Source organism: Anguilla rostrata, chromosome 4 (genome assembly GCF_018555375.3).
Source record: "Anguilla rostrata isolate EN2019 chromosome 4, ASM1855537v3, whole genome shotgun sequence".
Lineage (NCBI taxonomy): Eukaryota > Metazoa > Chordata > Actinopteri > Anguilliformes > Anguillidae > Anguilla > Anguilla rostrata.
In genome coordinates this window covers 59,592,099-59,614,981 of record NC_057936.1, presented here as the reverse complement: position 1 = coordinate 59,614,981, position 22,883 = coordinate 59,592,099, and the positions used below count along the sequence as shown (strand labels likewise).

The window sequence follows — 22,883 nt, the reverse complement described above, 5'->3', positions numbered from 1 at the left end:
CAACAGTTTGACAAATGGCTGACAGTAGATGGCAAGCGCTGCGGTATCTCCTACATGAAAGGAGGGGTGGGGGGGGGGCGATATGTGCGATATCTGCGGGGGCGGAATCTTGCACTTGAAAGTCACGACTGCGTTCGTTCCCCCCGTTGCCTGCTGCTCGCTTGTTACGAGCCCTGCTGGCTTGGAGTGCGTGCGTCGTCCTCCCCGGACAGCGCCGCCCCATTTAATTCCTGGCTCTGCATCCTCCTCTCTTACCGGCGTTTCTCACCACGGGCACTGTCACTGTAATGAGAATTCTTTATTGTTTCCATGCTGGAATGGTCACGTTGGGGGGTGGGGGGGGGGGGGGGGCGTGGTGGAAAGCACACTCCTATAAACCATGGGGCCCTAATGCTGCCATGAATACAGGATGGGGAGAAGTGCCTCTATACCGCACGGCACAACAGACCGTGCTGCGCCGTATAGTGTCTAATAGAAACTGATAGCGCTCCCACTACAATTATTCTGTTATTGTGCCGACACAGGGGCACTCATAAACATACACGCGTGCACACGCACACACACACACACACAAATTTGTTGTCTTCTGTTTACCCGACCTGTGCCAAAACGTGTACTGTGCCATTATGCAGCCATTTAATCAGCACGCTCAGGATACACAGCTACAGAAGTATAAAGTGCCATGAAAAAGTCCTGTATTTGCCCTCACATTTTGTCTAAAGATCTGAAATCATTCAGTGTGACAAATACGCAGTAATAGAGGAAATCAGGAAGGGGGCGCTGTATGTGTACGTGTTGTATGCGAGCACGTCTACGTCTAATGATAAACATTAAATGGATGGTAAATGGACTGCATTTATATAGCGCTTTTATCCAAAGCGCTTTACAATTGATGCCTCGCATTCACCAGAGCAATTAGGGATTAGGTGTCTTGCTCAGGGACACTTCAACACGCCCAGGGCGGGGTTTGAACCGGCAACCCTCCGACTGCCAGACAACCGCTCTTACCTCCTGAGCTATGTCGCCCCTAACATTACGTTACAGAAGAAACAAGAGGTAACATTTCACAATATATTTACTTCAGGCACTAAGATTTCTTTATTTTTTATGACTGTGGGCAGGACAGCTATTTGGCATACAATGACAGGCATTTGTCAATGTGACATAAACGTGCCCTAGTTATGGTTTTCCCAGTAAAACGAGAACTTGGCAGCATATACAGTACTTGTAAAACACTGGGAACATAGCTATATCCATAAGAGAAGGGTCACCATGACCATAAAATTCAAACTGCATGTGTTGCAAGCTGCAGCGCTTTCAAAAGTGAAGGAACCCAGAAATAGAACAATTTCAGGGAGATGCAACAACGTCTTCACGAGCTACACTTGCATTGCTCGATCGGCAGTATCAATCTCTGCCTTCAGCCACCTGTCCAGACGCAGTGGGTAACCCTACTCCTCAGGTTGGGTATCTGGAGAGGGGGGGGGGGGGAAGGGGACGAGGGAGGGTGGATGGAGGGGAGGGGGGGTGGACGGGGGTGGGGGGGGCTGGCAGGGCACAAGGGAGGGCGGATGGAGGGGAGGGGGGGTGGACAGGGGTGGAGAGGGGGGGGTGTTATTATGAATGGCTACACAACACATGTTCATTTCCAGGCAGTGAGTAATGTGGGATTAGCATGAAGGGCAGCTCCGGCACATTCGACACAATGCAGGCCTGTGTTCCTCAGAGAGCAGCCAGCGGCCAAGGACCCGTCTCAGACAACACCTGAGTTTTTTGGCACCGGCCGGGCCGGGCCTGGCCTGCCTGCCTCGCCTCGCCTCGCCACGCCAGAAATCAGGAAGGCTGGGGCATTTTCGGGGGGGGGGGTTAAGACTAGAGCCCCCAGGAAGCCAGTGGGAAAGAACACGGTGCACCGTCCAGAAGGAATCTTACCCACTGTCGAGACTGTCTGTTCTCACACCATGCAGCGAGCACGGAAACATGAGACGCTTCCATTCGCTTTTTCGAGAGGATGTGCCGCACATGGTGATGAATAGTGATCAGAAATGGCACTGAAATGTTTCTCATACAGCCTTTACCATGGTACCTTTAATTATGCATTCACACAGATTATTGCCTTTCATGTTTTTCAGTCATGTAATTGTACAGCCCCATTAACTATGTTACACATGTGCTTGTTCATAAATAAACTCACATCTGCATCGATTGCGTACACAACCATAAACTGAGATTTCTATCAGGTTGGAACAAGGAACCAGGAAACTCTAATGGCATAGATGTAACAAAAACGGTTGTGAAAAAAATGTTGTCAATGGGTCAATACACTGTGGACTGTAAGGGTATCAGCAAAAAAAACAGACAAGAATAATAAAAAAGTGTCCATCTTGCTTTAATTCCATTTAAGCAGGGGAACCCGATCTAACCCGAAAAGGGCTGGTGTGGGGACACCTGATTTTTCGGATTACATTGGGGGCTCCCGACTAAAGCTTCACTTACAAAAGCCACTTTAAACAGCCGCAAATGAATGAACACAAAATCCTGGTCAGTCATCATGAGGGATGAGGGATGGTCAGTAGTTCACGCTACTGACATCCTGTAGATACGAGAAGAACATCAGTGCCCAGTTTCCACCCCTCGGCCTTTGTTCTACGATTGAGCTGTAACTCATAACTCAGGCTGATTCAATGGCAGCGCGTAGCCTCAAATTAGGCTTGGCCTCTCCGCAGCCTCGCCAGCCAAGCACACTGTTGATTTCCCACGGGTTCCTCCAATATGCCTGTTTTATTGTTATGGCCTATTAAATTCCATGATGGAGAGGCCAACTTGGAGGTGGCATCTGTTCAGTTGGCAGCCCCAAGTGCATAGTTTGGAAAAGTTAACCAAGGAGGACATTTATACTGGCTGAATACATTTTCTGAAAGGTCAGATCGATTTGGGATTGGTTTATCGTTTCCTTTAATGTCCGGGGGTGGCTTTCTCAGTAGCAAAGTCACTGGGGACTTTGGCCCAACGGAGTAAGTTTTAGAGTAAGCTCAACTGACAGTTATTTTGTGTCTCTCTCTCTCTGTCCTAAGTGGTGCCAGCCCGTCTGAGATCTAACAGCTGTCCAAGATGGAATACGCAGCATGAAGAGGATCGTGAGGCAGACACTATCTCCATTGTTTAACATGTTTGCCTACAGATAAGATCATTTAAAAAGAAAGGCTGGCTCAAACTGAATCACAGCAACATGGGCAGGGCGCAAAAATCGATATTTATGCGCCCTTTTTTTTCTAAGCATAGGAAAATAATCTCACGGTGGAAATGAGGTGAACCAAGCAACGGATCTTCCAGTTTAATGGGCTCATCAACCTAATTCAATTGAAACAACAAAAGACGCAACGTTTCATTTCCTACTGGAAGCTGGAAGACCCACTCGTTAAGTCAGTTAATGCGACTGCGTAGGTTCCTTTGGTTCTGCAGACACCGCATACACATGAAAGCACGTTCGACGTTACAGCTGTTTCCCTCGTAATATCCACGGCGATATGAGACTTGGTGGAAATAATAACATGAGATACAAAAGGAGAAATTCAGCTGTGTGAATGCCGTGACAGATATGTGACATTTCACTATGATATATTATAAATAACCACATAAATAAAAGACCTTTGATTCCACTGGCTAAAAATTCAAACATAATAATGTTATCAGGTCCTTTTTATGCAGTCCAAACAGAACATATTGAATTTCATGATTAGCTTCATGTCCAGGGAGAATAAGAAAGAATGAATCCGATCAGCCCAGGTGTTCCAGTGTGTACAATGAAAAAGGTGACAGAATGACTCCTATTTACAATGAGCTATACCATAATAAGGGACTCATTTTGTCTATAATCCCTGAATAATTTTCAATGGCCATTATCCTCCATAATAAAAATTCAGTTTTTTTTTATCTCTGTCAGTGTGAAGAGCATTGCAGATTATTCACAAGCAGCACAACACAAGCTAATCTGCAACGTGAGACCTAGCTCTGACATTAGCAAAAACGAACGGAATCAGACCCCGGGCTTTCCGTTAGCCGTGCTGATTCGCTGTTTCGGGCGAGATTACGTCAGAGTGCGGAGAGATTTCTCAGATGGCTTTTGAAATCAATCGATCTGTTTATCATCGCAGCAGCATGCTAAGGTATCGACGTGTTCGCATTAGCGAGGCTAATTGCTTGTACTCGCTCACAGCAATCCAATACGGGGCACGCAGTCTAGACACCATAATGCACAACAAAGTGGAAAATCCCTGTCTCCAAGGCCATGGAGCTGTAATGGGATATGCTTGCTGAGGACTCGGTATGAGCGGCACATATACATCACTCTGGCCTCAAAGAGAGACCCACCGCCTCTAATGGACCGGCCCGATGTCGAAAAGGACCGCACCGCCATTACCCATATTACGTAAGCGCGGTTCAAACGGATCGTCGATTCTTAAGTCTTGAAACGGGAGCATCTGTGACGCCCAAGCTGTGAAGACCCACTCCTGGGGGAGACAAAACTCCCCACAGCAAGTCCCACATGCTTTACTCACACAGTGACTTCTGCTACAACTTTGTCAAAAGAAAATGAGATAACAATATTACAACAGTCCACTGTCGTCTTTCCTGAAATCTAGGTGTCAGGCAAATTATGACTTAAAACTAAACTTGTCAGGTGACCGTGTATTTTTAAAAAATCGTGTATTGTTTGGCTTTATCAGGGTACCTGGGGGGACCAATTCTGTTAAAATATTAAGTGTCTAAAAATTTACAACATCTTACTATACATTTGCTTTATTTTATTTCAAGACATGTTCAAAGTATAGATATCTTTGGAAATTTTTCCTCCTTTTCTTTCTCCAATTTGGAATCACCGGGGGAAGGGGGGTGGGGGGGGGGTGGAGTTAAGACAATTCCAATAGCTCTGACTGAGATGAGTTTATATTGCAAGCATAACGGTCACCTTGTGCTTCACAGAGCATATTACAGAATAGTGACGTATGGCACATTACAGGGAACAGAAAAATAAGACCAATGACACAGAGACCAGAGAGCTTTTGTTTCCTCTGTCTTTAATTTGAAACATTTTTTTAAGTTTCATCCTGTTTAAATACATCCCTAAGTAGCTATTGCAGCAGAACTGACCAGTCAAGTTTGGTTAAAATGTTGGGTGGCAGGATTTGGGTAATCGTAGCGTAGGGGAAAAAAAGTGATCCAGTCAAGTGCAGGTAGAGTTAGATTTAAGGTCAACAGTGAAGAAATCACCTCACCGGAGGAGGTGAAAAACACTCCTTTCAGAGGAGAAAGATTCACATTCACACAGGGCCAGGAGCTGAACCACTTTCTGTGTGCTCTCAGCAGGAGATTGGCTGAACATTTTCCTAGCAGCCATCCAGAGCGGGGCTGGCCCGGAGCCACAGGATTCCACTGGGACGTTCAGAAGCACTCAATTATTTTGTGGCATTAGGATCAAGTGTTATCTATCTACATTCTAAAAGGTCTTTTCATAAGGATGGTATCTAGAAAATGGCACCACGCGCTTATCTCATAGCACAGCAATGCGCACAGACAGAATAGTCTGTGGCATTCTGGGGGAAAAAAAACAAAAAAAAAACATGCAATTTTCTAAGAACATAAAGTACAGTTTTCTGATGATATCTGAGGGAACAGAGAATTCACGGGCATTCAGGCGGAGGGAACATTTGCGAACACAAAAAAACCGCTCTCTCTCTCTCTCTCTCTCTCTCTCTCTCTCTCTCTCTCAGATCAGGTCCGGTTGAGCGGCTTTGTGACCCGACCGGACCGCTGAGCGCCCGCTGCCCCCTGAACGAAGCGGAAAGGCCTGACGAGGTCTGGAGCTCTCCTCCCGCTGCAGCCTGGGAAAGCTCACGCAGGGCCAAGCGCTCCCCGGCGGAGCCGACATCAAACGGCCTGGCTCGCTCTCTGAGCTGGCTGCCCCCATCGCCGGGAGCTGCCCAGTCAGCCCCCCCCAACCCCCAACCCCCCACCCCCCTGTGGACAGGGCCCAGATCTCAGCCCCCAACCCTATGGAATCGGGGGAGGATGGGTTTCAGCACGCAGACTGGTGAGAGCAGGCCTGCAGCCATAAGCAAACAGTTTTGCTAATATATGTGCAAGTGGATTATCACTTACTCATTTCAATGCTCTTGATCAACGAGAAAGCAGGAGTTCTTGGTAATGAAACTTAATGCTTCAAATAATGCTTAATGCTTAATGCTTTCCATAACAAGGTGTTTTTTCCAACCACTGGCCTAATGTAGCTATGCAGTTAATCTGATTTTTGCTATAAAGTTCAATTTCTGTATTGGGTCATAGCATTAACAGTCACAGCCTTACAGTGCACTTAAGCCGCGTTTCCACCGCAGGAACTATACCCCGGAACTAGGAACCTTTTGAGGAACTCATTGCGTTTCCACCGCAGGAACTAGGGTCTAAATTTAGTTCTGGGGGCTTTGTTTTACCCCCCAAAACGTTCCTGCTCGGGGGGTAGTACTTTCCGAAAGTACAGGAACCTTTTGGGTGGAGCTTGCAGCGCTGAACATTTCTGATTGGTCGAGTACTCGTAGCGTTTGTGTTGTATTTATTTTCCGCCATTACCCGCCATGTTTGAAAATATGCAGCGCAAACCAATTTATTTTCATAATAACTTCAAATCAAACTTGTATGTTATGCGGCGCAGTAGCCTACTTTTGGTTATAACCTGTCAACGTCTTGGAATTATAACGTATGCTCTTCTGTTCTTTTCTTGCTTTAGTATTCGTTTTATAAAATGCTAAGCATTCGTGCTGGGACAGCATATTACGTAGGCTACCAAAACATTCAAACGGATTAATTCGGTTGCTGAATATTTTCTTCCGGATTTTCTTTGTTAGCCCGTTGTAATTGACTCAAAACGTTTGATACAGTTATGTGAGGTATGCGGTAGTTCTGCACGATTTATATTGGTGATACAGTACAAGCAAACTGGAAATCACCTTCCGCACTTTTTATCCGGGTAAAATAACAGGTTAATTCTAGTAATCTTCCCTTTAGCTTTTTCAGACTGCCGTAATTTTACTCAATTTTACTGCCATTTTTCAATTCCACGAAAAGACCAGGAAGACTATGGACTCATTTATGGTGCGTGGTTCGCATCTGGAGGGCACACGTCGCTGCTCGGCTAGCAGTAACTTCGAAGGAAAGCAAACGGTGGCTGTACCACTACTAATTTACATTTTCACGCAAGTCCGAGTTTTCGTTCTATTCTTGTCATTTTGCGATTAGCCTATATGGAATTGACGACGAGAAAGTAATAAAACAGCTAATTGTTTACAACGTGTGCATGTTTTCTGCTGTTAATGAATGTGTTTGAGAGGATATATGAAAATCAATAAATACAAAAGTAACCATATATAGTCATTGTTGGTAACCCGTTGTATATAAGTGGAATAAACCCCTCCGGGCTGTCCCGGTTATTAGAAAATAATGTAGGCTACTTCGGTGGTAGTATGGGGTTACAGAAGAACTCATATGACAGACGGACCGACGACAACGTCAGTGGGCTAATTTACCTAATCTTCGCGGTACTTTAGACCCCGGTGGAAACGCAGACAACCATTGGCTGAAGGAACCTTTTAGTTCCTGGTAAAGTAGTTCCTGGGACTGAAAGTTCCGGGTAATTTCGGTGGAAACGCGGCTTTAGACACCATCTTTATGGCTGAGCCTGCAATCTCAAATGAATGGCAATAAATACCATTGGTTCCATCTGGCTCTATAGCTGCGAACCAGGGAAGTAGCTAGCTATCACGCTTGCTACTATTAAAGCAAAAGAAATTGCAAACCACAGAAAGTCTCTCTGGTCAGTATGCTAGCAAAGTGCTCAAGTGTTTTATTTTTTTTTAAGTTCATTTTTAACTGCAAAATATCCCCCTGCCACTCCTCCAACATAAATGACCTTGACATATTTTGTAATTGTTTACCAACTTCTTTTAAAGAAAAAATACTTTTTATCAATGGATTTAGAGAATGCCATTGTGATTACCAGTATGCCTGTGGAAGGCACCAAAGCAAGACAGGGTTGTTCTATCAATAAGCCGACTCACTTCTCTATACAATACCCATGGCTCATTTTTTTTTTTGTTTTTTTTTGTGTGACTGGACAGGCGTCTCCACGGAAGCTTGGGGAAAGCGTGCCGCGGCACCAGTCACTGCACGTCCTCCTTTTCCTGCACCGCACCGCCTGGTAACAGGCAGATCTGGAAAAACCTCCATGCCATGCGCTGCGGGCAAACACGCCGTCATGACAACGGTGTGCGTCAGCGGCTCGAAGAGCCCCGTCTGAAAATGTCAGCACCCCTTAACCGAATCTGCGCGCCACGGGCGGCCAGGAGAGAGGACGACGGCGGTGACGCAGCGAGGCGGATCTCTGAACGCGGCAGCTCTATAAATAGAGACCGGGGCTGGGAAGCCTACCGCTGCCCAGCCTCCCCCCCATGCGCTCTTATGCAATCACAGTCGCTCACACGAAAGCAAGCTGCGCCTAAGTGGGCAGTGGGCAGCTTCAGAGATGACGGGACGGGCGCACGCACACTTCGCTGCACGGCAAACAGAGAGCAGCAGAGCTTATGCAACGCTCATCAGTTCCACGCCATGAGCAGTTTATTTAACCGTTCGTGGTGCAAACACAGTACGCAAATGGCACCCGTGACACTGCAGTATTGTACAGTCATCCTGAACCTGAACTAAACCAGTACGACTTCCGCACTGCATCTCCACAGAAAACAACACCGCATGCTCCTTGGTATCCTTTCGAAGGTCAGAGGATATTTCATATGGTAATACATAGCATTGCATTTTTTTCTCCACATCAAAAATAGAAAAAAAAGAAAAAGAAAAAAATGAAACCATGCATCTGCCAGTCCTTTCCCTGCTGATGATGTCAGTGAGTATATTCAAGAGAGGCTAATTAAACTGTAATTCATTTAACAAAGATGCAGTATCACATGAAGGGGGGAGGGGGTTTATAGGGGTCATAAGTAATACTGTATGCTGCTTCATTTGGCTTACAGCTGTAGGTTGACTGAGAGATTGGCTGTCAGCGATGTCCACAGGACACCCCAAAAGCCCAATCTATTTTGCTTCCATAAGCCCTGTACCCTGAACCCAGAGGGTGTCCCCCCCACTGTGGGACCACGGAAAACTTCATGGAGCCGAATGGGACTGGGCAGGTAAGAGCAAACCCCCTCAAACGCTGCCGAACTGAGAAGACCCGTTTCTTTCACAGACAGCCACCACTTCTGCCAACCCCCCTTCATGACGCACACAGGGTGCTGTTACCTCAGCCGAACATCGGGAGGTTTTCTCTCCGAAGAGGAGGCTTGACTTCCATGTCACTTTCAACCGTTAAACATCTTGGCTTCAATTACGCTTTGACACAAGTATCCCTCCCGAAAGCTCCCCCACTCTGAGTCATAATTGTAAATATGTGCTTAGGGGGCTCTCAAGGTTATTGATTGCAACGAGTGTTTTAATCAGCGAAGGCAAAAAGCCCTTAAACCCAAATTCAGTCATCAGCCGAGCATGACGATTGGCTACAGGACTGCAGAAGGAAATCTTTTGATTTGTCGTTTTGTTTTCGGGTTGTGTTAATGAGGGATATTCACTGCTCGAGAGTTTTATCAGACAGAGAACATTTTTGAATGCTCCACTGCAAATGGCCGCCATTCACAACAATCACAAGGCCTTTCCCTAGCAATAATCGCAGCATTACAAGATCAAATACTACAGTACCTGTGCTGTGATCATTTCTCATTTTACACAATAGCAACTCACTGCAATATCTGAATTGCAAATGACTTACAAGAGAGGCAGGACTGATGGTGGCCACGCAAGCTTCTGTGCAGGAACGTAGTCACCTTGGCCCTCATCCAGGTCTCTAAATCTGTACTCTGTTCATGGACAGCCTGCTGAATTTCGTCCAAATTCATATTTTATTGCCACCCCCTAATGGACCCTTGGCACAGCATTTTGCCAGCTCAAGGGTTAATGAAACATCGCAGAATGAAGATTTGATGCAGAGGAAGGTAATGTTACCCATTTTCCCATATGCGATATGTTCACGCGCTGCAGTAGACAATATAATCGATTTTTGGCATTCTCACTCACCTTTGCACAGTAAAGGATTTACTACCAGAGGTAGTTCTCTTCGAAGACAAATGTAAGTTTGTATTCACAGTCATAATCTGGTCTTTGAAAGTGATCCAACAGCACAAGTATTATTGCATAATAATGCTCACCACACTGCGGGTCCAGGGTGTTAGGATGCAGCAATTTCTCCCAAATTTCTGCCTCATTTCAACTTTTCTCGCGGCGGGCAGATTTTGATTTTGTTCCAGCCAGGAATAGTGGTCTCCCACAGTTTGTAACCTTTATTGAGCTCTGAAATGACTCTGTGCTCATGCTTGTCCCTTCAATCAGAAGCCTCCATTTAATTTTTCCTAAGGCCCGTTGCTCAGCAACCTACCTGCCACTGTAGACCACAGCCTCCACTGCAATGAAACAGAACTCTTTCAGTAAAGCTTTCTATACTTGTTAACATGCAAATACAGTTCTGAGAAGATTGGGCAGTTCCCTCCCAAGCTTAAGAATACCTTGTATTTAAGGGATTAATAAATGCTTTCGAACACTACAATTTTGGAATATCCAATCATGTATGTACGGATACATGTATGTACATGTTCCCCGCTTAGCAGATGAAGTTTCTGCTGCTTCTTCTGGCACCACAGCTCACACAGATACGTCTGAGGAAGACACTTTCGAGTGCAGCTCAACAAGCCTGCGGACACCCAGCTGACCAGCAGGGGTCGCTAGTGAGCTACAAGAAGCTGTAATCCCAGCCACCTGAAACCCTCCCATCCATGGGCAGTGCTAAAGCAGGCCTGTCAACACTGGCATGTTCCAGACTGAGCAGGACAGGCCCCACAGCCACTAATCGCCACTTATCATCACACCGCAGTACGTCAAACTCCACACTAAATGCTAAGTGTTTATCTCTGATGCACACCACCCAATGTGTTACTCATTCACCATGCAACAGTAACTTAGCAGCAAATTCAATACATGGACCACTATTCTACCACTTAATAAATAAAACTTAAAAATCAGCTCAAAAAGCCACTATGAACTCTGTGCAGAGGCGTAGGATTGTATCAGATCCCTAGTATTGTTAGTCAGAAGCCTCAGTGTGCCCTATTTAATATTCAGGTATACAAGATAAAATACAATATATAATAATACATTTTTAAAAACTGGTTAAATATGAAGAGATATGAAATATGTAGAAAATTATTTTTCTCTCCGCACTCCAATCCATATTTGTAATTAACTCATAAATTTTTGAATACCATCTTCCTTTCCAAGCAAGCACATACTGCAAAGCGCAGCATAGAAGGTCTAAAGGTTGTGCTCGTGAGTCATTAAAGATTTCTCTTATGGCCTTCACACTCATTAATGTACATATTCTTTTTGACGTGGTTTAAGTGCACTCTTAACCACAGTCTTAGAACCTGAATATGAGCTTATAGATCCAGCTCTCGGCGGCTTGCAGAAATGCAGATCTCTGAAGCAGAACACACCGTTAGCACGTCGTTCTCTTTCGAAACAAGATTCCAACAAATTCCGCCTGTCCTTTTAAAGCGAACACGTGACGTCTCCGCCTTTTTTTTTTTTTTTGAAAAACGTGAATATTCTTTTTTCATCGTGCCCGCCTGCACTGGACACATTTTTGTCCTTGGGTTGGTGTATTTACCAAGTCCATTTGCCTGAACCCTGCTCTGCTCCGGCTCTACACCAATAACTGCCAGCTGAAAGCCATTCCGATGCGGAGGGGAGAAAATTGAGCCGTAACTCATCCCGCTTTCCCCCTGCCTGGGCGGACAAGCAGATATTTCATGCCACTTCCACCCAGCCACATTCGTTAGCCTGATTAAAGAAGTTCATAAAACAGGCGGGATTGACAATGGGGCACTCTAAGATTAGTTCCGAGGTACAGTTTCCTTATTTGCGGAATGAGGTACTCTTTTATTTATTTTTATTTAAGGCATGCATCCCGCAAAAACAGCCTTCGAGTGACATAGGGGCCCCTCTACTACAGTGCAGACTGATTAAATATATCTGCAGCATTTAGTGACAGCTATGCTGAATAAGGAAGCAAGGTCTTTCTGCTGACGATGAAAAAAAATCAAGGATATTGCTGAGATCAAACTAAGCATTCATGTTGTTTCATTAACAAAGAGCAATGAGATCATCAGAAAATATTAAATTAAATCACAGTGCTGTTTGAAGGCTCATTCGAATTCATAGGAATAGATGAAATGGCAGTATTTTTGGGTAAATGTTATGACTACTGTCAATCACGTTAAAATAATTTGTACCCTTGATAAATATGAAAACACTAATTTGTCTTGACATCTCATAAATTGAATTTGTGCTGTTCATTAAAAATTCTAGATTTCTGCAGATAGAAAAACCTTTTTTTAAACAATTTTCAGATTTGCTCATGTAATGTAGAAGGCTACAGAATACTCTTTACACAGGATGACACACAGATAATGCAATGAGATAGAGCTCAATGATCTACAGCTATGTCACCAGACAAAGGGTGATGAAGATGAAGGACTGAGATTCCACACACACATTCCTGCACACACACACACATCTACACACACACACACACACATTCCTGCACATACAAACATCCACACACACATGCACACATCCACACACATATTCTCGCATGCACACACACACACACACACACACACTCACATTCTCAAGCACAAACACACCCGCAGCCGGTCACAACCACGGAGTCTGCTCACACTCCAAGCAGCCTTTTCTTCCGAACATCGCAAATACAAGAACCAAATTAAACAGATAAATACTGTAGTTTGACTTCACTCGAGCCAGGTAATAAACTCTCGCTACGTTCTCTATGTTTTAAATTACGTTTTTTTTCCCCCACCAGCACAGCAAAGGCATTCCCTCCCGCTTTGCAGTCCCCTCTCCCTACATTATACTGCTCTGCTCTCTTCACTGTGATTAACTGCACTGGCCCCACGGACCCCTTGCCATAGATAACCGCCAGCACTGAACGGTATTCCAGCACTGGAAGGAATCCAGGAGTCTGCTGTACCCGCTGAGCTAAGTGTGCTGTCCTTGAGTGTTTCGGAGAGGCTGATATACAATGGGGGGAGTCTGTGATTTACCGGCTCAGCACAATGAATTGCACATAAATAAAAGGATGCCCAGCAGCTTTATAAAAAGAGAAGAAGAAGAAGAAGAAGAAGAAAAAAAAACCCATAATGAGGCTTATTCAACCGAAATCAGGTGGTGGTAGAAAAACAGGCGATTCTACCAGAGAAAAGAAAAGAACTCACCTCAGGGCAAGACTGCATTAGCCAAATCTCATACAGGGAATAGGCTGGCAGGATGTGCAATCAATTCTCCCGCGCGCCCCAAGCAAGCCGTTATAGAGACGTATGGCTTGATCCAGGTTTGAACAGGAGTGCTTCAGACGGTCACCAGAGACCCACAGGTGTAATGTGTCATATGTTTGCATGGCCTTTGAAACTATCAGAGTCAAGTTCAGAAGATTAAGTGCACCAAATTAAAGATCAGTGTCTTTTTAACCTTTGCAAACACGTGGCAGACACTAGTGTTTTTCAACATTTTCCACCCTGAGGCTGATTTAAATGTGTATTACATGGGTAATGGCCCAGCTGCAATACATAGTACACACTAAAGAAACAAATATAGGCACAAATAATGATGTTTTACAAAGGTTAACGTATTTATCTGCTGTTGATTCTAACATTATTTAACACATGATCAATAAGATACTGCATTAGTGCGTTTCTGCTTTGGAGGGTATGTGCATAAGTCCTAGCAACTTCACATTTTCATCCACAGAAATCCTGGATCAGATTTATTTTCTAGTACTGTCATTTGACACTGTGATCTTGGTTTGGTTGTACTGCAAGAAGAATTTTCACTGAAAAACAGCTTAAGTTACAGACTGTGACAAACTACAGTGATTTTTATGACCACTCCCAAGTGTCTGACCTGACTTGTTCACATTTTGCACCTCTACTACATAATCTGAAATGCTCCAGTCTTACAATGGTATCATTGCTGCTTTGGAATATAGCCTGCTTAGTTTATGTGAAAACTATTAGTAAAAGCTCATTGTAACTTGTCATTATTTTGCTTTCTGTAATTTAGTACACATATGTATTTTTAAGAATTCTTTTTTTAAATGTACAAAGTGTATGCTTTGTGTATGAGTAACTTGGCTTTTTATGTTTAATTTTTTTATTTATTTTTAAATTGTGAAACACATTTCCTATATTACAAAGCATATATTCAGTATAGCGCTGCAGGGATTCATCAAATCCAATGTTTTGCTCGACTGAGCATTTATTGGAAATGGATTTCTCCAAATCAATGCTGTCCCTTTCCTTTTACCTGCAGTTAGTGCTCTTTCTCAGTGAATTGTGTAAAATGATTGGTCTTTGGTGACAAAGAGCTGGTAAATATATAGCCACTGAATGAGAGGCACAGAAGCTTGTGCAATGTCTCGACATCACATGAAAAAAGCTGTCTTTGAGCCAAATTTACTTCAAAAAAATTCCTTCTATTCATACCTCGGTCTTTTCATTGCTTACAAGACAGAAGAAAGAGGAACAGTGTCTTTTTTTATTTGCCACTTAGCCAAAAAAACCTTTGAGGCAGTTCACCAGAGAATCTGAAAGCAAATTATGCCCTTTTTAAGGCTCATCAGGTAAAACAACACTTTTCAAGGTCATTTCTAATTTGATACTGAAGCAATTTTAAATATTCATCGCTGACCCCAGGAGCTCCTCAATGCTTTGATGTTCACAAGGGGAGGCTGTCACTCGTTAGTTCCTGTCACTTGAACAGGGGGAGAGACCTTCTGATTCGCTGCAGGCAAAAATGGACGAAGGAAGAAAAAAAAAACAGTTTATATCATAATGTGGCACTTGACTTTAAACGTTTAGAGGAGTGGGAATCAAAAAGTCAAATTAAAGGGCTTAGTAAACGCAAAAGGATTTATCTTTTTTTATATACATACATTCCTGAAGAGCAGTCATTTGCATTTAAATCTAAAGGTGGTTTTAGTGCCAATTAAGACATGGCCCAAGGAGTTGGTAATTCCACTGATGCGTATAACAGTGGGCAACAGTTTAACAAGATATTTTATCGCCTTGAGTCAACCCCCTTGTTTCTTCCCTCGGCCTGGCTCTGTTCAGAACAAGTCACATTTCATTTCGAAGTTCAAAGAGAGAACAGCAGCTTCGCTGTTGCGGCTGCCGCGAAACCTAAATACACGCGCGTATGGAAACCGCAATTCCTATGGGGGAATTTTGACAAATGTATCCAAGAAGCGGCGTATAGATGACATGATGTCTTAACAGCCATCGTTTCATCCTCCTCATAGATTTTCCTTGACTTATTATTCAAAATGTGAATAATTGACATACGCAGCACCGTACGTTATGATGGCACAAGAGAAGTGCCCCGAATCCATACACAAATAGCCACCGATCTACACACAAATAGCTGCCCGTCTTCTTCGTCTTCTTCTATGGTGGGGGTGGTGCTCAACCAGGAAGCACTCATTAACGCATTACAACGTTACAAAAATGTAGCGTGAGAACTTCAGGACGGGAGTATCGATCAAAATGTGCTGATTTTATATCTGAACTGGGAATGATGCTGGATACGGTATACACCGACAATATACAGTAAAATCATGCTACAGAACACCAGCATTGAGTGCTGGTAGTCTGTGGTCACTGTCACACCGACAATATACAGTAAAACCATGCTACAGAACACCAGCATTGAGTGCTGGTAGTCTGTGGTCATTTAACAGTGAAACAGCATGACATGTCTGTTCAAGAGGGCAAAGGATTTCTCAGATTGTTAACAACCTGTATGGTGGACAGGGCTTCTCTGTCTGCCCCCCCCCCCCCCACCCCACCCCAGTCAGCCCTGGTCATTGCCCACTTTGGTTGGGGGGAGCAATGAGATGCTTTGGTGGGGCAAATAAAATGTTGGCTGGCAATATTCTTGCAAGAAGCAAGGTACAATAACAGGTCTGATATTGTACCTTATCACACCTGTGTTTTGTGGTTGCTCCAATGACCTTCCGTATGCACTATTTGTACATCGCTTTGGATAAAAGTGTCTGCTAAAGAACTACTAATGTAATGTAATGTAAGGTGGGTGGTCATTTTGAGTCTGAAAAAATCTAGGTTTGTTAAAAAATTTTTTATGAAAGTGAAAATGTAAACAAATTATATTAAAATACACAAAAATATGATGGACTTTGAGGCTTTATTCAAATTTAGCATCTTCATGTTGTACGACTACAAAAATGAAAAGGACCCATTTAAAAGGGACCAATTTAATACAGTTTTTATTCTTACAGAATTTCCAAAGTATTCACAGTATCATAAAGAGGACTTAGACTCAATCTATGTATATTCCATATCCTGTACCTACATAAACAATGTCTAAACATTCCCTTGTGTGTTAAACACAGAAAAATGGAAACAGCGCCTCATTGTGGTCATGAAATGAATAGCAAAATGCTTGAAGCTCTTTGTGCTCTAAACAAAGATGAAGTCCATTCCATCAGATTTGTCCCCTTTCCCTCATCAGTTTGGACATTTCATTCAACAGTTGTGCTCAAGACTACAGTAAATTCAAGAACTTCCTAGGCCAGGAAAAACATCAGAATGATTGTCCCTACAAATGAATCCACGGTTGGCCATTTTAAATGCATATTCCATAAAAAAAATAAGCTTCAAAGGCGATATACATTTGCTGCGTTCGTGTCATTTACGCTCTCTCACCTTCAATGCGCTGAAGGTCAAACCGACCACAACCCATTTTCTCTCCAGTGTTTAACATTCGTCTCTCTTTTCCTTTTTGCTGGTGTAATTCAGCCAGCAGAACATTGTTGTGCTGGACAGAAATAAGATTTGAAATCAGAAGGTTACAGGCTTAATTCCAGAGTGGGGCACTATATTGCAGACACCTGAATTAACCCCAGTAAGGATACAGCCGTATTTTCAAATGAATTAATATCTAAAAATGTGCAAGCCCTTTTGGAGAGGTGTCTGCTGAGCAAAGAAACAATAACAGTCTGCCTTTTCACCCCCTGTATCCCCACTATAAATACAACAAGATGCAAAAATTGTAAGATCATTAGATGTGCTTGATTAAGACTTGATTCTGTGGGAGCTCTTAATTTTATAGTCAGTGCACATGCAAATTTTCCCAATGTAAAGTGATGAGAACCAGGTCTGCCCTGGCAGTTTGGTGCACTGCACTCATCAGAGAGGAAACAATGTGGTTTTAATGAGTCAGTCAGCCAGAACCACAGCCACCCCTGGGGTACACTGTACACACAATCACAGGACTGTTTATTTCGCCAATTTCCAACGGTTAATGAGTGTTTCTCCAACAAAGTCATTTTCTCAGAGATTACGCATTGCAGAAGGGAGCAGCGGTGAGGTGAGGTGAGGTGTGTGTGTGTGTGTGTGTGTGGGGGGGGGATCATTCAAATGTAACATTCAATTTTTCATGCTTGAACAGATCAGTGGATGAATCTACATGGTACTTACTACATTTCAGAGCACTCCCAGCACTTGGACTTACAGTCTTGCAGAATGAGGAAGGGCTGCCCTTTATTGTACTGTATAAGCGCTATATAAAATACATGTATTATTATTATTATTATTATTATTATTATTATTACTGACTACATCCACTTTCATCCATTTCAGCAGCTCTCCTGCTCTGATGCCTGACTTCTCAGCACCTCCTGCTGACCCGACCGCTCAGAGCCAGCTCCTCCTGGACTTTGAGAAGCAAAAACAACACTGCAGCCACAAGAACACCTAGCCTCCGCTTGCAGGCGTCTAGCTCTTACATATTCATGTCTGTAGCAGAGAATACAGAACAACTGACATATGGAAAAAGTAACAACAAAAAAAGAATGTTCAACACAAACTGCCAGTGGTAAAGTGGAACTTTTGGTGGATGTTCTAAAATACAGTTATTATACTCATTGTACCACACTCTTACAGTACACTCTCAATGAAGGTTGACTGGTTTTTTATGTAACTAAGCAATCAAAAGTAAAATAATAACTTTCTTAGCATAACCTTGAACTATCTTTCTAGTCCCCATGGAAGGTGCATTAACCGTGCTGGTTAGAGTGACAGCTGAGGACCAGCCCATGTACTGTACTCTCTGAGCTCCTCTCCTGTTGTGGGTGAGGATGATGGCCTTGATTAAAAAAGAGCTGCCCTCTTTGCGTGGAGCCCCTGCACACCCAACCTGCTTCACACAGCAGCAGAATGGGAAACTTTTTCCCCAATAAGCGTCACATTTAATCTACTTCCCCAACAGTTGTTCCCAAAGGCCTACCATCAAGGGAAGCCAGCCAAGCCGTTTATCCCCCTCCCCACTCTGCTGGAGTAAATTAACTGGATCCGCTCGCTCTCTCTGGGACCCGCTCGTTCTCCTGAACCCGCTCGCTCTCTCTGGGACCCACTCGCTCTCTCTGGGACCCACTCGCTCTCTCTGGGATCCGCTCGCTCTCTCTGGGACCCGCTCGCTCTCTCTGGGACCCGCTCGCTCTCTCTGGGACCCACTCGCGCTCTCTGGGACCCACTCACTCTCTCTGGGACCCGCTCGCTCTCTCTGGGACCCGCTCGCTCTCTCTGGGACCCGCTCGCTCTCTCTGGGACCCGCTCGCTCTCTCTGGGACCTGCTTGCTCTCCTGAACCCACTCACTCTCTCTGGGACCGCCGCTCTCTCTGGGACCCACTCGCTCTCTCTGGGACCCACTCGCTCTCTCTGGGACCCGCTCGCTTTCTCTGGGACCCGCTCGCTCTCTCTGGGACCCGCTCGCCTCTCTGGAACCCGCTCGCTCTCCTGAACCCACTCACTCTCTCTGGGACCCACTCGCTCTCTCTGGGACCCACTCGCTCTCTCTGGGACCCACTCGCTCTCTCTGGGACCCGCTCGCTCTCTCTGGAACCCGCTTGCTCTCCTGAACCCACTCACTCTCTCTGGGACCCGCTTGCTCTCTTGGCCCCGCTCTCCCTTGTGGCCCCGCTCACTCTATGGGAGCCGCTCGCCCTTGTGGCCCCGCTCGCTCTATGGGACCCGCTCGCCCTTGTGTCCCCGCTCGCTCTATGGGAGCCGCTCGCCCTTGTGTCCCCGCTCGCTCTATGGGACCCGCTCGTCCTTGTCCCATGCTAGACCCGGGGCGACGGGATTAATCCACTCACATACATGCCCACACTCCAGAGCCCGTCTGCAGAATAATAAACACCCTTTTTTTTTATTTTTTTATCAGAGAACATGCGTCACACTCCATGTCCACCCCTCCAGTCACTGATAACATCAGCATTTTACCCGGCTGCTCTCTTCAAAAACATCTACAGACCTTCTCCCCTCTTCCAGCAAATAGGATCGGGGGCGGGGGTGGCGGGGGGGCGCATCACTGATATTTTTTTCGCAGCCAGTGCATGCGGTGCGCACAGGGAAAACCGCAGCACAGTAACACCACATCATCGCTCCAGATGCGTCCCGGCTTTGTCTGCAACGTCCCTTCCTCGGCGCCACCTTCACGGAGCAATCCGATCTGACACTTAGAAAATGGCCTGCACCCTAAATTAAGTGTTACGCTGGTAATTCTGGCATGGCTATAAGTCATCCCGCGCGGTAGGAAACGTATACCTATTTTTTTTTTTTTTTTTTTTTTTTGAGAGTGAATACCTTCTTTTCCTAGCAGGTGCGATGGCTCAGGAAGAGACGCGACGCGTAATGGGTTGAGTCAGCTTAATGACCTGACCGTTGCGCGGAAGGCAGCCTGCCGAAATAAAAACGCCACTCGATGAGCTGAGGTGGAGGGGAAACAAGAAACAGAAACTCGTTTCTCATGGTTACCGCAGGGGGTCAAGACGGAGTGCGGAGAGAAAGGGAGACAGACAGTGAGGAAATAGAGGGGGAATGAAGAAGGAAGGAAAGAGAGCGAGAGAGGCATTGTTAAGAGATAGGGACGGAGGACAATGGGGCATTCATACGGACAGTATTTCTATCTGTGCCCGTCAATCAAGGTTATTTACTTAAGACACGCGGATCAGAAAGATGGATGCGGCAGAGCAATTCTGTAACCTATACCTTACTTATATTTTTGCCATCCCCTCTGGCCGGCTGTTGGCATATTTTGGCTTGATGAGACTCATTTATTAAAAGGATGGTTTTCGTATGCACCGTGCTAGTCAGCAATCACCTTTTTAGCATCCCAATTAACTCCTTTCTAATTGATGTTAGACATATTAAAGTTAATGAGGCAGGAGGCCATCTGTTGAACAGAGAACCTGAGAGGGTATTATCATTGAGAGGGCAAACGCAGACAATGCTACAAGGACAGCCCCTTGGGTAGTCCACAACGCCGGGAAGACAAAGCCAGCCAAGGGGCACCCACCACAATCAGGGACTCTACATTACAATATTTTCGCCATACATTTTTATGCACGTTCTTTATGGGTCTCATATTTCAAATATATGACTCAATATATAAGAGGGATACATATATGTGACACGTGATTAATGGGGCTCAACACGCTCTGTGTGTCTAATAAATTACAAATATATTTTACAGATATACTCACCGTAGCTTCAAATTAAAATTTAATTCTGAATGGCCAGCGATCCCACCACACAGCGGAGGTGCCATTGGGTGGCGGCTAAAAGCCTTCCTCTTTCTTTGTTGCAGCCGAGTCCCCGGTGGCATATCAAGGGGAGGTATTTCTAGCCAGCCTAAAGTCACTGTGGCGGTATTGCGCGTGTGCGCGTGTGCGTGCATGTACGTGTGTGTGTGTGTGTGTGTGTGCGTGCGTGTACGTGTGTGTGTGTGTGTGTGTGTGTGGTGCGTGCGTGTGTGTGTGTGTGTGTGTGTGTACGTGTGTGTGTGCATGCGTGCGTGTGTGTGTGTGGTGTGTGTGTGTGTGTGTGTGTACGTGTGTGTGTTGTGTGCATGCGTGCGTGTGTGTGTGTGTGTACGTGTGTGTGTGTGTGTGTGTGTGTGTGTGTGTGTGTGTGTGTGTGTGTGTGTGTGCATGTGCATGTATGTGTGCGTGTGTGTGTGTGTGGTGCGTGCGTGTACGCGGTGTGTGTGTGTGTGTGTGTGTGTGTGCGTGCGTGTACGTGTGTGTGTGTGTGTGTGTGTGTGTGTGTGCACGTATGTGAGTTAGTATTGGCAGTGTTGGTCATATGAAAGTCAGAGCCCCCTTGTGAGCTAGCCACCGGGAACGACACTCTGGGGAGCCACACGTTTGCTTTCGTTGGGTTGTTTAACCACAGAGACAATGTCAGAGAGTTACTGAGCCCGAACACACAATGAAAAGCACAGAAAGATTTATACGCTCGCAACCAGGCCATTCGGTGCCTCCTCCGATAATAAACACGTATCCACTGGAGTCTGCCGCTGTTATTTTTGTTTGTTTGTTGTTTACAGTTCCATTACAAGGGAAATATCTTTCAGAGGGACACATAAGTGACAATATGACTGAAGAATACATTGATCGACTTGCTAAAACTAACGTTTTACAAAAAGCATAAGTAGCTCTTTGTAAGATGGCTCTTTTCTAAAGTCAATCTGAGAATTTTCTGACCTTAATTTAAATCTAGAAGTGCTGCAATCTTTAATAAATACATATGCTACAAAATTACTTTTCAGCCTTCAGTAAATTGTTTTACATTATTTTATGTCAATTAAGAAGCATTAAGATGTACCGCTTAAAATGGGCAAACACAGCTGACAGGTCTCTTACATCTCAATTGTCTACAGGCATCAATGTCCCCACCAAACATAACAGTTTGCATTTGCGTGTCTTTGAACCAAAAATTATGTAACGCATATATGAAATGGCTTCAGCATTAAACCGTTTTCCAGGACATTGCAGTGGGGCAGTTGCTAGAAATCCAATTATATGACGAAGTGTATGGTGGCCATATGGATTACATTTTCAGACTTGACTTTTCCTTCCACGTGGCCTTTAGAACCTTTTACAAAAAAGGAGAAAAAATAATTGGAGGCTCTATAGAGATGATCAAATTTTACGGTCGAGTTATCCTTTTTATAGTCACTCGAAAGAGCCAAACAATTTGCAATCATCAAACACATTAACCTTTTGCAGAGAGCTACGAATCACTGCTTGTAGTGGTTTAATGACAGGCACTGCGCGCTTGGTGAAAAAGGGAGACGAGAAAGTCTTACCCGAAGACGAGACAAAGGGGCTAGAAAGAAAAGCAAAGGCCAGTTCGGTTGTCCATTGTTCTGGAGCTCTACTGGCATATTTAACTCGCCCATCTGCATGAAATATGACAGCGCGGCGTCCGTTACGCTTCGGCGCTTCCGGGCTGATACTTAACATTTCCTCAGGTGAAAGGGGGCGCGTCATTAAAGAGAGTCGCGCGTGATTTTCATCTTCGGGCGCTGAATCCATTTATTGCTTGAGAGCTCTCAAATCGCGATCAATCGTCCCTCCAGCCAAAGGGATGCCGCGCTGCCGCTGGGGCTTGGACTCTCATCCGCTTTCACTTATCTTCCCATTCTGGAAACATTTTTAGGGGACACATCACCTTATTTAAAATGGTTTCAGTGGATTATTGAAAACTGTTCTTATAGAGAGTATGTTATTTTAATCTAGAACAAACCTAAAGTTTTGTCATTTTAAGTCCCAAAAAATGACAATGTGCGTGTATAA

The 22,883-nt window shown here is 44.7% G+C and overlaps 1 long non-coding RNA gene across 1 annotated transcript; it reads right to left on the bottom strand.

Annotated features, from left to right (window-relative positions):
• Positions 1-1,036: 1,036 nt before the first annotated feature.
• Positions 1,037-22,762, bottom strand: LOC135253832 (uncharacterized). Its single transcript, XR_010329693.1, has 3 exons — positions 22,394-22,762; positions 3,416-3,533; positions 1,037-1,471 (listed from the first exon to the last, which is right to left on the bottom strand). It is a non-coding gene; the product is annotated as an uncharacterized LOC135253832 (long non-coding RNA).
• Between the last annotated feature and the right edge of the window lie 121 nt (positions 22,763-22,883).